The sequence below is a fragment of the Mauremys reevesii genome, linkage group 9 (genome assembly GCF_016161935.1).
Source record: "Mauremys reevesii isolate NIE-2019 linkage group 9, ASM1616193v1, whole genome shotgun sequence".
NCBI classification, from domain to species: Eukaryota; Metazoa; Chordata; order Testudines; family Geoemydidae; genus Mauremys; species Mauremys reevesii.
Window position 1 is genome coordinate 81,716,933 of NC_052631.1, and position 14,831 is coordinate 81,731,763.

The window sequence follows — 14,831 nt, forward strand, 5'->3', positions numbered from 1 at the left end:
CTCCTGTTTTGGGTGAAGTCTGAGTTCTCTAGTACTATTTTTCCGCCAGCACTCTTAGCCTTCCAATGATCATTGCTGCTCTGCTACAGATTTTCTTTTAGTTCTGCTTAAATAGCTTATCTTGCTTTCTTCCCACCACATCCTCAACCAAGGCAAGGCCCTTGTTACATTATGTGGGTACTGGTTCTTGTTAAAAGTCTAGTCTAATAAAGCTTTTTTATTATTATTTATAGCTCTGTAAATATTGCTTTCTGTTTCCCATGCTATTTATCACTTTAAATGAAGAATACTTGAAAATAGATGCCACATACTGAAGCAAGGCCTGCTGTATGTCTTCAGACCAACTTTAAAATAACAATTGTGGTTTCTCAGGTGAACAGAAAAAATGAAGCAGGATAGAAATACTGATATTTGCTACCTAAGATTTGGAAATAATTTACTTACATGCACGATTTATGGTGGATTATTTGTAATATAAATTAATTAAATGTGATTATGAATACAAGACACTGTTCCAGCTTCACAGAAAGGTCACCAGACTATTTTAATTTAGCCTCTTTTTCCATTGAAACCATTTCTAGTACTAAAAGCAAAGTTTTTACAGAATATAATTTTAAGGAAAATTACTAAGTATTATAATAAATGTTTGTTTTTTAAATCACTCATGTATATGTGCAACATACCTTTCAAGCTTGGCAATGACTGAAAACCAAGCTATGCTTGCACACATTTTCAATCTTGCCATTTGAGAAGTCTTCCATTAGAAGTGTTTTTCAAGAAAAGTACAAAAATCAAAAATCAAATGTAACAATCAAGATATTTAAAATAATACAACATTGTTTCCAATAATTGGACAAAGGAATGCAAAACACACATCTACTATGTTACTCTTTTCTGTTTTCTCTTTCAGGGTTTGTTTGTTTTTTTTTTTAAACAAAGGAAAGGGCCAGCTCCTGAATTGACTGTGTATTAGATATAAATGCAATCTATTAAAACAGGGATAGGCAACCTATGGCACAAGTGCCGAAGGCAGGACGCGAGCTGATTTTCAGTGGCACTCACACTGCCCGGGTCCTGGCCACTGGTCCACGGGGCTCTGTATTTTAATTTAATTTTAAATGAAGCTTCTTAAACTTTTTAAAAACCTTATTTACTTTACATACAACAATAGTTTAGTTCTGTAGTATAGACTTATGGAAAGAGACCTTCTAAAAACGTTAAAACGTATGACTGGCTCGCGAAACCTTAAATTAGAGTGAATAAATGAAGACTCGGCACATCACTTCCAAAAGGTTGCCGACCCCTGTATTAAATGTTGATTTCTAGTAACAACTTTTGGTTTGAAAGATGTAGTGCTTCATTTCTGCAAATCCCCAGCTAGTTATTCCAGACATAAAAATCCATTTAGTAGCAACAATATCTGAAATTTAGATTACAGGTACACACTACAGGTACACATTAAAAATGACAACAGTACTGTCCTATATGTAATTTAAAAGCTTATTATACAAATAATATTAAAATATAAAATAAATTTTGAAATATGGGACAGTTTAATATTTAAAATTTCCCTCCAGAAATGCAGTCAATTTCCTATAAAAGTCCTTTCCACTTCAAATGACAAAACTAATTGATAATACAATGTAATACTTTTGATAGCAACTTCCACTTAGTAGCAGCATATACATGCAATTAACTTATCTGCATTTATAGTAACAAAAAGTGCACTGAGTTTTTCTATACTGCACTTCTAATAAATTCAGAAAAAAACCATTCGTGTTTGTAGCATGTGTGACAGGTTGGATCACAGAAACCCCCTTGGGAACTGCTACCTGATGTGCCAAGACTACTTCTGCCCCTGCTTTCCCTGCCAGATTGGGACTCCAGCACCCCATCTTGTTGAGCCAGACATGCCAGTCTGCTCCAACCCAGACCCAGGATCTGAACCACGTGTCCCAAAGCTACAGACTTAACTGAAAACAGCTTACAGAAGTGTTCCTGTCCATAACATTCAGATGCTCAACTCCCAATGGGGTCTACTCCCAAATAAATCCGTTTTACCCTGTATAAAGCTTATACAGGGTAAACTCAAACTGTTCGCCCTCTAGAACACTGATAGGGAGAGATGCACAGCTGTTTGTCCCCCCCACACCCAGGTATTAATACATACTCTGAGTTCATTAATAAGTAAAAAGTGATTTTATTAAATACAGAGAGTAGGATTTAAGTGGTTTCAAGTAGTAACAGACAGAACAAAGTGAATTACCAAGTAAAATAAAATAAAACATGCAAATGTAAGTCTAATACAGTAATAAAACTGAAAACAGATAAAATCTCACCTTCAGAGATGTTTCAATAAGTTTTTTTCACAGACTGGACGCCTTCCAAGTCTGGGCATAATCCTTTCCCCTGGTACAGCCCTTGTTCCAGCTCAGGTGGTAGCTAGGGGATTTCTCATGATGGCTGCCCCCTTTTCTCTGTTCTACCCACTTATATATCTTTTGCATAAGGCGGGAATCCTTTGTCCCTCTGGGTTCCCACCTCCCCATTCTCAATGGAAAAGCACCAAGTTAAAGATGGATTCCAGTTCATATGACATGATCACGTCACTGTAAGACTTCATTACCCACTTGCCAGCACACAGATATACAGGAAGACTCACAAGTAAAACAGAGCAATCTACAGACAATTGTCCTGGTTAATGGGAGCCATCAAGATTCCAAACCACCATTAATGGCCCACACTTTGCACAATTACAATAGGCCCTCAGAGTTATATTTCATATTTCTAGTTTCAGATACAAGAGTGAAAACATTTATACAAATAAGATGACCACACTCAGTAGATTATAAGCTTTGTAATGATACCTTACAAGAGACCTTTTGCATGAAGCATATTTTAGTTACATTGTATTTATACTCATCAGCATACTTTCATAAAATTATATAGAGTGCAACATCACATATGGCACTGATAATTTAAAGCATACTGAAAATAAATTTATTATCTACTATTTGAAGTACAGTAGCACACAGGCTTGCATGAGGCCACTAGAAGCTTCCTGTGAGGCCACTGTGACTATTGGAGTCCTCGAGCCCTTTCCCCAAGCTCCCTGCTGTCACCAGTGGCTCTACTCCCTGCAGCAGCAGCCCAAGTCCAAGGTGGGCACCAATGGTGTTTCATTAGAATGTACTGTAGCAGGGCTGCCCCCTCTGGCTGTGGAAGAGAACCAGACCCATCACCCCACCTGCTTTGTCTTGACCGACAGGGAGACCTGACAGGGCGCTGACTGGCCAGACATCCCCGTCTCCCTGCTCACCTCCTATTGGAGGAGGGAAGTGTAACTCACCATGGGACCATCCGGCCAGTTCTAGGCTAATCAGCTTGCAGTGGGAGGAGCCAGGCAGAAGCAGGATGACACTGATTGGGACAGGCTGCATGATGTAACTGGTGCTGCTGGAGAGCCTAGTCTCAAAAGCAGCTCCGGGGCTGACAGTGTTGACCAGGGAGTGCAGGTGCAGGACGGTGTAACTTTTGTGTGGTATTATTAATAGTACATCTCATTCTTTACATTGAAAATATTTATTATTTTATTTACATGATACCTCCAAATAACCACGACTTGACTATCACTAGTATAATATTTTAAGTGTGAAAACGACAGCCACCATGAATTTGCTATGCCTGCATGTGTGACCACAGCAAAAATTTGTTTGAGAACCACTGACCTAGGGACCTCAATCAATGTCACATTCTGCTATGTGCTGTACAGATATGTAGTTAAAATAGTCAGCCCCTGCCCAAAAGAGCATGCAGTCTAGGTTTATGACAAGAGGCCAGGAGTGGATGAAACAGAAATCAGGACAGCAGTAGAGGGAGGACATGCTTACAGTAAAACAACTACATTTTTGCATTATAAGCAGTAGTCTCAGTTTACCATCTGCAGAGGCAACATTAGATGGGAGTGTTTAATAGGCAGCAGGTTTAAAACAAATTTAAGGAAGTACTTCACACAATGCACAGTCAACCTGTGGAACTCATTGCCAGGGGATGTTGTGAAAGCCAAAAAGGAATTAGGTAAGTTCATGGAGGACAGGTCCATCAGTGGCTATTAGTTAGTCAAGGTGGTCAGAGATGAAACCACGTGTTCTGTGTGTCTCTAAACCTTTGACTGTCAGAAGCGGGGTCTGGACAACTGGGGATGGATCACTCAATAATTGCCATGTTCTGTTTATTGCCTTTCAAGCATCTGGCAATGGCCATTGTCAGAAGACAGGATGCTGGGCTAGACAGATCATCGGAATGACTCAATATAGCCATTTTTATGTTATGTAGGTATCCCCGAGGTAAGTCTTAAGGATGGATTTTGAAGTTTTGCTTCCCACAAGTAATGAACTGCAAAGGAGAAATCACAGAAGTGCTTATAGGAGAATTGGACAAAGAGGCAGTCAAGGCTAGCATCATTGACAGAGAAAAGAGGGTAGTCAATTGTGCAATAGGATAACTGGCTTGACAGGTAGGGTAGGGCCAAACAATTAAGCCCCTTAATAATAAGGTCAAAAAGCTTATGTTTGATTGATTGATACATTGGAGAAGGCAGAGTTAATGGAAGGATATAAGGGAGGAAAGGAGGAAACAGTGGTCAGAATGAGTCTGGAAAAGGTCACTTGCTAGTGACAAATGTTTTGAACAGACTCAGCAAGGTTTCAATAATGAAGGTAAGAAAAAAGGAGGCTGTACTAATCAACACAAGATAAAGGCCCAGATGAGAATTTCAGTGACATGAACTTCCACAAGAGGCTGGATCTTAAAAATACTATGCAGGAAGAAGTGGCAAGATCTAGACATAGCCTGAATACATGGGTCTAGGGAGACAGTCAAATCAAAGAGAACTCTCAGATTACAAGCCCATGTATCTGGGAGACAGAACATACAAGTACAATTGAATTTAAATTCATGGCTGAACTTTAGGAGATGATGTCAGAAAGACAGGCTGAGATGCAGGTTTGAACAGAATGAGATAGGTCCAGAATGAAGGGGTAGATTTGTGAATCATCAGAGACATGAAAGTTGAAGCCCTATAAATGGATAACACTACCCAGGAACTGGGTGCAGAAGGACAGGGCCAAGGGTGAAACTTTGTGGGATCCTTCATCAATGATGGGAATAACTGAAGACATAGAATAAATCTTGTACGAATTTAATCCACAGTAGTAAGAGCTACTTTCCTGGTATAGGAACATTATCCTGTGAGTAGGATAAAGAGAAAACTGCAGACTAATGGCATATGTTCTACTACAAACCATTCTGATTTTTCTTTAGAGCTAAATTTTAGCTTTAAGCCACAGTCTTTGGCAGGGGACAGTGAAGAGAGATTGTAATTGCCTCTAGAAGCAAAGGGTGAAAAGGTGAAGCACGTGCTCCCCATTACAGGACCAGCTCCCCTCACAAACATGGATTCTTCCTTGTAAGCTTGGCAATGAGAGAGAGAGCACAGAAAATTATATTCCATAACTTATTTCATCCAGAATGATGTTTACAGATCTTAAGATTTGAATTTAGGGAGGTAGATGAGACTTGGAGGTATGGCATTCAATGGAGAGCCCTCAACTTGGGAATTCGCATTCATTCCCCATTGGCTCCAACCAACCCCAACCTTACTGACCTTATATTCACTCCACCTTTTCTCTGCACAAGCGGTTTTAATGGAGAATCCTCTTTTGTAGACTATGGAGGGCTACTTTCAGATTACTTTTCCCACTTTAATTTGTTGTTGCTGCTTCTACTGTATATTTCAAGTCAGTGCAACTGCATCACAGGATTATTGATAGGCACACAAACTATAAATTTAAAATTTCGATTCCACTTCTGCAAAGGAGGAGAGATTTCATGAAAAAAAATCATTAAATATCTGAAAATGGTTCAATATTTGCTGGTATAAATAAAAAGTTGGGGAGGTGGAGGAACTGATGTACACTGCAGAATGATCAAAAACAAGAGCTCATATTGTGGAGCCTAAACAAGGACACTTTTTTCCCTACAATATCCAGATACGAGCACCAATTTAAGAAAAAAAGCAGAGCTATCTGACCTTTGTGCATTTTTAATATGAAAGCACAATTATTACTCATGGAAAGAAAACTATATAGTGGAGCTTTAAGAGTCTCAGCTTCTGATGCCTGTTGCTTAGCAACCAGGCCTCTTTACCTAAACACTTCTTTTCACCAGAGTCACGACTAACTGGTAGAGCTGATAACATGATTCAGAGAGCAAGTGTTTCAAAAGTATCTGTATTTTGTTCATACAGTACTGATCTGCGTCAATATAATTTACCTAGTTATAAAACAGAAAGAAAATATCGGTCCAGTAATAAAATACTGTAATTAGGTTACATTTAATAAAAACAATGTAGTTTGAATAGGATGTTGCCAGTTAGTTTTGAAAAGTAACACAGCAGAATGGCAAATATTCTGTATACATAAAATTGTTTGTCTTGAGTGCTGCCAGACAATATATTCAAAAAGGAAAAAATAAATCATTATAATCAAGACACAGAATTTATTATGGCAATTTTTTTTTTTTTAAGTTTTAAAAATGATTCTTGACTTAAGGCCTATTCAAAGCCCATTAAAGTCAATAGGAGTCTTTTCACTGACTTTAATGGGCTTTGGATCAGGCCCCTAACATGCAAGCAAAGAGGAGATTACAAGGAACAGAAACCTACCATGAACAGCAGTAGTTTAACTGAAAAAAGTTCCTGTTTTGTCATCTTTATGAGTGCTGGGAGTTCGCCTAATTAATTAACTCTTCCTACTTTTCCATCATTGCAGATTTTGAAACACAGGACTGAAAATTACCACAGGAATTTTCTCAGGACTTTGCCCCATCTGGATTATGAGCCAAGAGACAGTTCATTGAATAGTACTACATTTTAGGTTCTTTAGATTTTACCAATATATTTTTGAGCAATATTTGGTAAAAATAACTGCAATGATCATTTGGCCTTATCTGAGACGTAAGGAAAACTAATTAACTGAAGAAAAATCTAACTTAATGTTGACAACATAAAACAGTAATAACATTGCAAGTTACTATGTGTGTCAAGAAGACAATAACTCCTGTATATTTTTTATTTTTATATATTTCTTAAACTATGTGAAATGAGTTCCTTCACTCGGATTAAATGAGTTGGCGTTTGTGTGTCATTAACACAAAATTATTACATGTTTTCAGGCTTCAATGTGAATTTCACAGTTTACCTTTACTTTCCCTTTTCATTCTTTATCTCACTGATTTCCTATTAACATAGGTCATCCTCTGTACATTCTTTCCTGAATATAGGTCTTTTAAAAATCTTTCTGGGGAATAAGGCTATCTGAAGCAACAACAGTCTCTGACCAGTATGCCTACCAATATACAATAACTAGAATAAAAAAGGATAACCATGGATTAATGGAACTACTGAGTTCCTGCCAGTAGCATATGCTAGCACGCTCAGGGATTATTGGTAAAATAAGATTTAAAAAAACATGGAAACAATAGCAGGAGAGAAAGATGAAACAGCATTTTGTTATTGGTGTTATAATCTTTCAATGTTATAAGGCACAAAAACATAATCCTCACTTCAAAATTACCATGTACTATAAGCACAGACTAGTGGCTCCTGATGATAATTACACATACATTTGCTGGACTACTTTTTTAAATGACTAAAATACACTTTTAACTTAATTGCTGTTTTGAGACAAGTGACAATTTTGACTCTACAACATAAAATCATGAAATAATGAGTCAAATAAAATTCAGTTGAAATAGTGAAAGAAGTGGTGGGCATGGTGCTGCTAAGAACATAAGAACAGCCATACTGGGTCAGACCAAAATGTCCTCCTAGCCCCGTATCCTGTCCTCCGATAGTGGCCAATGCGAGGTGCCTCAGAGGGAATGAACAGAACAGGTAATCATCAAGTGATCCATCCCCTGTGACCCATTCCCAGCTTCTGCCAAACAGAGGCTAGGGACACCATCCCTGCCCATACTGGCTAATAGCCATTGATGGACCTATCCTCCATGAATTTATCTAGTTCTTTTATGAACTCTGATATAGTCTTGGCCTTCACAACATCCTCTGGCAAGGAGTTCCACAGGCTGACTCTGCATTGTATGAAGAAATACTTCCTTTCATTTATTTTAAACCTGCTGCCTATTAATTTCATTTGGTGTTCCCTAGTTCATGTGTTATGAGAAGGAGTAAATAACACTTCCTTATTTACTTTCTCCACACCAGTCATGATTTTATAGACACCTATCATATCCCCTCGCAGTCATCTCTTTTCCAAGCTGAAGAGTCCCAGTCTTATTAATCTCTCCTCATATGGAAACCGTTCCAGACCCCTAATCATTTTTGTTGCCCTTTTCTGAACCTTTTCCAATTCCAATATATGATTTTTTACATGGGGCGACCACATCTGCACGCAATATTCAAGATGTGGGCATACCATGGATTTTTATAGAGGTAATATGATATTTTCTATCTTATTATCTATCCCTTTCTTATGGATTCCCAACATTCTGCTCACTTTTTTGACTGTGGCTGCACACTGAGTGGATGTTTTCAGACAATTAACAATAACTCCAAGATCTCTTTCTTGGGTGGTAGCAGCTAATTTAGACCTCAGCATTTTATATGTATAGTTGGGATTATGTTTTCCAATGTGCATTACTTTGCATTTATCAACATTCAATTTCTTCTGCCATTTTGTTGCCCAGTCAACCCAGTTTTGTGAGATCCTTTTGTAGCTCTTCGCAGTCTATCTTGAGTAACTATCTTGAGTAATTTTGTATCATCTGCAAATTTTGCAGTCTCACTGTTTACCCCCTTTTCCAGATCATTTATGAGTATGTTGAATAGGACTGGTCACAGTACAGACCACTACGGGACACCACTATTTACTGCTCTCCATTCTGAAAACTGACCATTTATTCCTACCCTTTGTTTCCTATCTTTTAACCAGTTACCAATCCATGAGAGGACCTTACCTCTTATCCCACGACACCTTACTCTTTCACTTTTTGCTGACCCCTGCTTCATTTATTACACACCTCCAAATTCTGCAACAAATGATGCAGGGCTCCTACAGACAACAGACTCCTTAACTACACAATTTTGGTTCATCTCCAGAGCAAGAGCATCCTTTGCAATGAATAAAGCAAGGATCACGTGGGAAAAAATAGTATGTGAAAAGTAATTAAAAACTGCACAAAACTTAATTTTGATATTTCCTATCTTTGAGTGTTTGACTTTGCTGCCTTAATATTCTTTTAATGTAATGTGTGTGTATAATTTCCTAGATTTAAAAAAGCAAACTGAAGTAACAGAAAGTCAATCACGTCGCATCACACTGATACACACACAGGTCATAAGCAGGGTCAAAATCTTTAGATCCACCACACAGACCTCTGCCATTTGAGCTAACAAGAGTAAGCGATAGCAGCAGGAAGTTTTCATCCTCTATGTGGCCAAGCAAAAGAGGGGCATGTTAACACTTTGCCAGTGGGTTTTACAGATATACACTGACAGCGGAAGAATGGTGAGACTTGGGTTTCTTTCCAGGCTCTCGATGGAAGTGGGCTCTAGTAGGCACAGACTTTTCTGTCCATTCTCAACTGTGGACCCTTCTCCCCTGTCCTCATTCCAGTCCTTCCCTACCCCAGCTCTATGTCCCAATCCTAATCTTAACTCCTCCAGGTTCTCACCTCAGTCCCAATCTCTTTGCACAGCAAGTCCTAGTCTCACCCCTCCAGACTCTGTTCCAGTCTCCCCCCACTACACACACATTCCCAGGCCTGGTCTACACAAGTCGGTTATTTTGGAATTAGCCGAATTAATTAGAAAAAAAATGAATCCCTCCACACCACCAAACCGGGGGTTTTTTTCGCTTTAAAGGGCTCTTTAATCTGATTTCTGTACTCCACCTCAGCAAGTGGAATAGCGCTTAAATTGAGATCGCAATCCCGAATTAAAGGTATTGTGGATTCAATTCGATGTTATTGGCCTCCGAGAGCTATCCCAGAATGCTCCCTTGTGACCGCTCTGGACAACACTCTGAACTCTGATGCACTAGCCAGGTGGACAGGAAAAGTCCCAGGAACTTTTTAATTTCATTTCCTGTTTGGTCACCATCAGCACAGGTGACCATCAGCACAGTCCACCATCACAGGCAACCATGCAGAGTCCACCATCACAAGAGATCACGCAGTCTTAGATTCGCAGATGAGCTTCAGCATGGTCTGAATGGAAGGTACTGGATCTCATCGCATGGTGGGGAGACGAGTCTGTTATGGCAGAACTATGTTCCAAAAAAAAAGAACGCAAATACGTACGCTAAAGTCTCCAGGGCCATGATGGAAAGAGGCTATTCCAGCGACACAGAGCAGTGCCATACAAAAATCAAGGAGCTCAGGCAAGAGTACCAAAAAGCCAGGGAGATGAACGGGCACTCTGGGTCATAGCCCCATACATTCCGCTTTTACTGTGAGCTGCATGCAATTATGAGGAGTGATGCCACCACTACCCCACCACTGCAAGGGGGGAGTTGCACGGAGAGAGGAGGATGAGTCATTGGAGGAGGAGGAGGAGGACAGTGCACAGGTGGCAAGTGGGGAATCCGTTTTCCCCTCAGCCAGGAACTATTCTTAACACTGGAGCCAATAGTCTCCCTCCACTCCCAAGGCGAGCTCCCGAACCATGACCCTGGAGAAGGTACTTCTGGTGAGTGAGAGCCTGATCGGAGCCACGCCGGGAGGGGGGAGAGGGGGAGCACCAGCCGCACTGGGCTGTTTGCATTTAGTTTAAAGGGCTCATCCCTGCTCAGAGCTTCAGTGGAGCCATGCGGTGGGTGCAGGGGGGGGGGGGGGGTTGTGTGAAGCGATCATCCCAGAGAGCCCACAGGCCCTCCTTTTATATGGCTAACCCACCAGGCATTGCTTGCTATGGGAAAGAGGGCCCAGCAGTTTGAAAGCATTGAAATGAATGTGGAAGAAGCAGAACGCCGCATGCCCCGAGACTGCCTGTAAGCTGAATTCTGTTGCCCGTGTGTGATGGCTTACTCACATCAAAGTGGCACTTCAGGATAAGAGGCAAAATGCTAACTTGTACAAAAAGAACACGTGCTGTGTACTATCAATTGCCTGCTTCACTGAGAAAGAATGTCCCCTTTGTTCTCTGAAATGTATCTTTTAAAATACTACCCTCCCTTTTTCTCCTCCCGCAGGTGCAAATGTTTCAATGCGGTCCCTATCTACTCCCTCCCAGAGGCTGGTCCAGATTAGAAGGCGGAAAAAACGAACTCAGGACGACATGTTCGCCGAGCTCATGCAGTCCTCCCGCACTGATAGGGCCCAGCTGAATGTGTGGAGGCAAACAACTGCAGAGTCCCGTAAAGCATTACAGGAACATGAAGAGAGGAGGGACGTGTGCGATGAGAGCAGGCAGGATGCTATGGTCAAGCTCATGGGGGCGCAAACTGACATGCTCCGCTGTATGGTGGATCTAACCCGGGAAAGGCAGCAAGACCACAGACTGCCACTGCAGCTCCTGTATAACCGCCCTCCCGAGTCCCTCCTCCCCAAGTTCCATAGCCTCCTCACCCAGATGCCCAAGAACACGAGGGAGGAGGCTACAGGGACCCACACACTCAACCCCAGAGGATCACCCAAGCAGCAGAAAGTTGGCATATGCGAACTTTTAATTTGGTTTCTGGACTTGTCCTTCCCTCCTCCTCCACCTACCAACCCAACCCCCGCCCCCGCGCTCCCCCAGTCTACCTTCTGATTTCTCTCAATGTGTTGTGCAACAAATAATAAAGAACATTTTTTTAAATAATTGTGACTTTATTTCCTTTCATATACAGAGGGGGCGGGTAACTTCAAGAGAAACAAACAACTGTCACACCGTACCCTGGCCAGTCATGAAACTGGCTTTCAAAGCTTCTCTGATGCACAGCATGCCCTGCTGTGCTCTTCTAATCGCCCTGTTGTCTGGCTGTGCAAAATTGGCCACCCGGCAAGTTGCCTCAACCTCCCACCCTGCCATAAATGTCTCCCCCTTACTCTCACAGATATTGTGGTGCACACAACAAGCAGCAATTACAATTGGAATATTGGTTGTGCTGAGATCTAACCGAGTCAGTAAATTGCGCCAGCTCGCTTTCAAACGTCCAAAAGCATATTCTACCACCATTCTGCACTTGCTCAGCCTATAGTTGAACTGCTCTTTACTACTGTACAGGGTGCCTGTGTACAGCTTCATGAACCATGGCATTAAGGGGTAGGCTGGGTCCCCGAAGATAACTATAGGCATTTCAACATCCCCAATGGTAATTTTCTGGTCTGGGAAGTAAGTCCCTTCCTGCAGCTGTTCAAACAGACCAGAGTTCCTGAAGATGTGAGTGTCATGCACCTTTCCCGGCCATCCCACGTTGATGTCAGTGAAACATCCCTTGTGATCCACCAGTGCTTGCAGCACCATGAAAAAGTACCCCTTGCTGTTTACATACTGGCCGCCCCGGTGTGCTGGGGCCAAAATAGGAATATGTGTTCCGTCTATTGCCCCACTGCAGTTAGGGAACCCCAGCACATTAAAGCCATCCACAATGGTCTGCATGTTTCCCAGACTCACTACCCTTGATAGCAGCTGGTCAATGGTTGCACTGGCTACTTGCAGCACAGCAGCCCCCACAGTAGATTTGCCCACTCCAAACTGATTCCCGACTGACCAGTAGCTGTCAGGCGTTGCAAGCTTCCACAGTGCTATGGCCACTCGCTTCTCAGCTGTGAGGGCTACTCTCATTATGGTGTCTTTGCGCTTCAGGGCAGGGGACAGCAAGTCACAAAGTTCCATGAAAGTGGCCCTACTCATACAAAAGTTTCGCAGCCACTGGAAATCATCCCAGACCTGCAACACTATGCAGTCCCACCAGTCTGTGCTTGTTTCCCGGGCCCAGAATCGATGTTCCACAGCATGAACCTGGCCCAATGCCACCATGATCTCCCAACCGCCACATGCCATGCTTCTAGGAACGTCTGTGTTCATGTCCTCATCAATATGGTAATCGCGCTGTCGTCGCTTCCTCGCCCGGTTTTGGAGGTACTGCACATACTGCTGGATAATGCGCGAGGTATCTACAATGGTCAAAACTGCAGCTGAGATCTGAGCAGGCTCCATGCTTGCTGCATTTTGGCACCTGCATGGGTAATCCTGGAAAAAGGGCGTGAAACATAGGAGAACTGTTCAGTTCAAGATGGCTGATAAAAGACGGTAAATGGTTGTCTTCTGTAGCTTCACAGAGGCGGGACGCTCGCTAGAGCTGCAAGAGCGGGAGAGTAGAGTTTACGACGGAAGTTGTGCTGCTCGGTTCATGGTGGCCGAAAAAAGGTGGGAAATGGTTAGATAAAAGAGTAGATAGAAAGACGAGAGGACATGCGAGGTGCATTCATAGTACCAGGAGACAGGCGGTGCACTGTACTGCACCGTCTGCTGGCAGTATGGCATCTACCGTAGCTTTCACGGAGGGAGGAGTGAGTGACGACACACACACAGAAATACCCACAAGAATGTTTTTGCCTCATCATGCACTGGGAGCTTAACCCAGAATTCCAATGGGCAGCGGGAACTGTGGAATAGCTTTCCACAGTGCACCGCTCCGACATTTGATGCTAGCCTCGGTACTGTGGACGCATTCCACTGAATTCATGCGCTTTAGTGGGGACACACAACACCGAATGTATAAAAGCACTTCTGAAAATTCGAATAGAATAAGTCTGAATAAATTTCATACTGTAGATGTACCCCAATCTCCTTTCCTCGCCCGGTCATTCCCAGTCCCCCTCCATCCAATATGTCTCCTTCCCCCACCTTGGTCTCCAGTCACTCCAACTCCACCCCACCCATGTTCCGCACACCCACTGGCTCCAGTTCCAACCCCCTCCCCAGGCTCCACATCCAATCTTAATGCTCTGCCCTCTTCCCCCCAGCTCCTTGTCCTATCTCCTTGTCCAGCCGGTCCCAGTTCTCACACAGTCCCTTGTCTCCCTCCCCCACCAGAATTCTGGTTCTCAATCCCAGACTATTCTCCCCATCCCAAATACTAGTCCCAGTTTCCCTATCAAACCCCACCAGCCTACACTCCCAATTCCAGTTGCCCTCCCAGCACTTTGTACCAGTTTTCTACTTCCTGCATCCAAACAGGTCCATTTCTTGTTCCTTTCACATCCAAATTGAGCAGCTTCATCCGCCACACTGCCTGTGTCTGTGGAGCAAAACGGGAAGGAGGGAAGCACTGAGACACTTGCCATAGAAAATTTCAGCCCAAATGTTGTAGTTTGGCATAGCTCTTATAATGGGGTGTGTTCGGCAATTTTAATTTTAGGTAATAATACCAGCCTTGCCTGTAACTGTGTAACGCACCATTCATAAAACTTTACAGAATGCTTGAAAGGACAAAGAGCTTAAAATTCAGTTTAGACAAGTTAATACACTGGACAGCAGTCCAGACTTGAGAAGATGCAAAACATAGTTTGATCAATGTTGGAAATCTTTGTGACAGAAGTGGGTTTTAAAGAGAGAATTGAGGGAGGAGAGGAAAAATGCTGAAAAGTTAGAGGCAGCTCCAAGGATGACAACAGAATCATAGAATGTAAGGGCAGTCTTATTTCCTGTATATTACAGGCCACCAACAGCACCCAGCCACCTGCACACCAAACCCAACAACCAAACGTGCAGTATAAAAACATATGAGAAGTATTGACCTGAATTCTTCTGTTCATAAGTACCT

At 42.3% G+C, this 14,831-nt stretch overlaps 1 protein-coding gene across 13 annotated transcripts in view; it reads right to left on the reverse strand.

The window, feature by feature from the left end:
• ZC3H12B (zinc finger CCCH-type containing 12B) overlaps window positions 1-14,831 on the reverse strand; it is a 92,946-nt gene that overhangs the window by 52,965 nt on the left and 25,150 nt on the right. For 7 of the 13 annotated variants that reach the window (XM_039487634.1, XM_039487631.1, XM_039487626.1 and 4 more), the window contains one exon: window positions 14,218-14,306. The exons of the other annotated variants lie outside the window; for them this stretch is intronic. The gene's annotated coding sequence lies outside the window, so the exon portion shown is untranslated. Of the gene's footprint in view, window positions 1-14,217; window positions 14,307-14,831 lie in introns of those variants that run through there. 13 annotated transcript variants of the gene reach the window in all.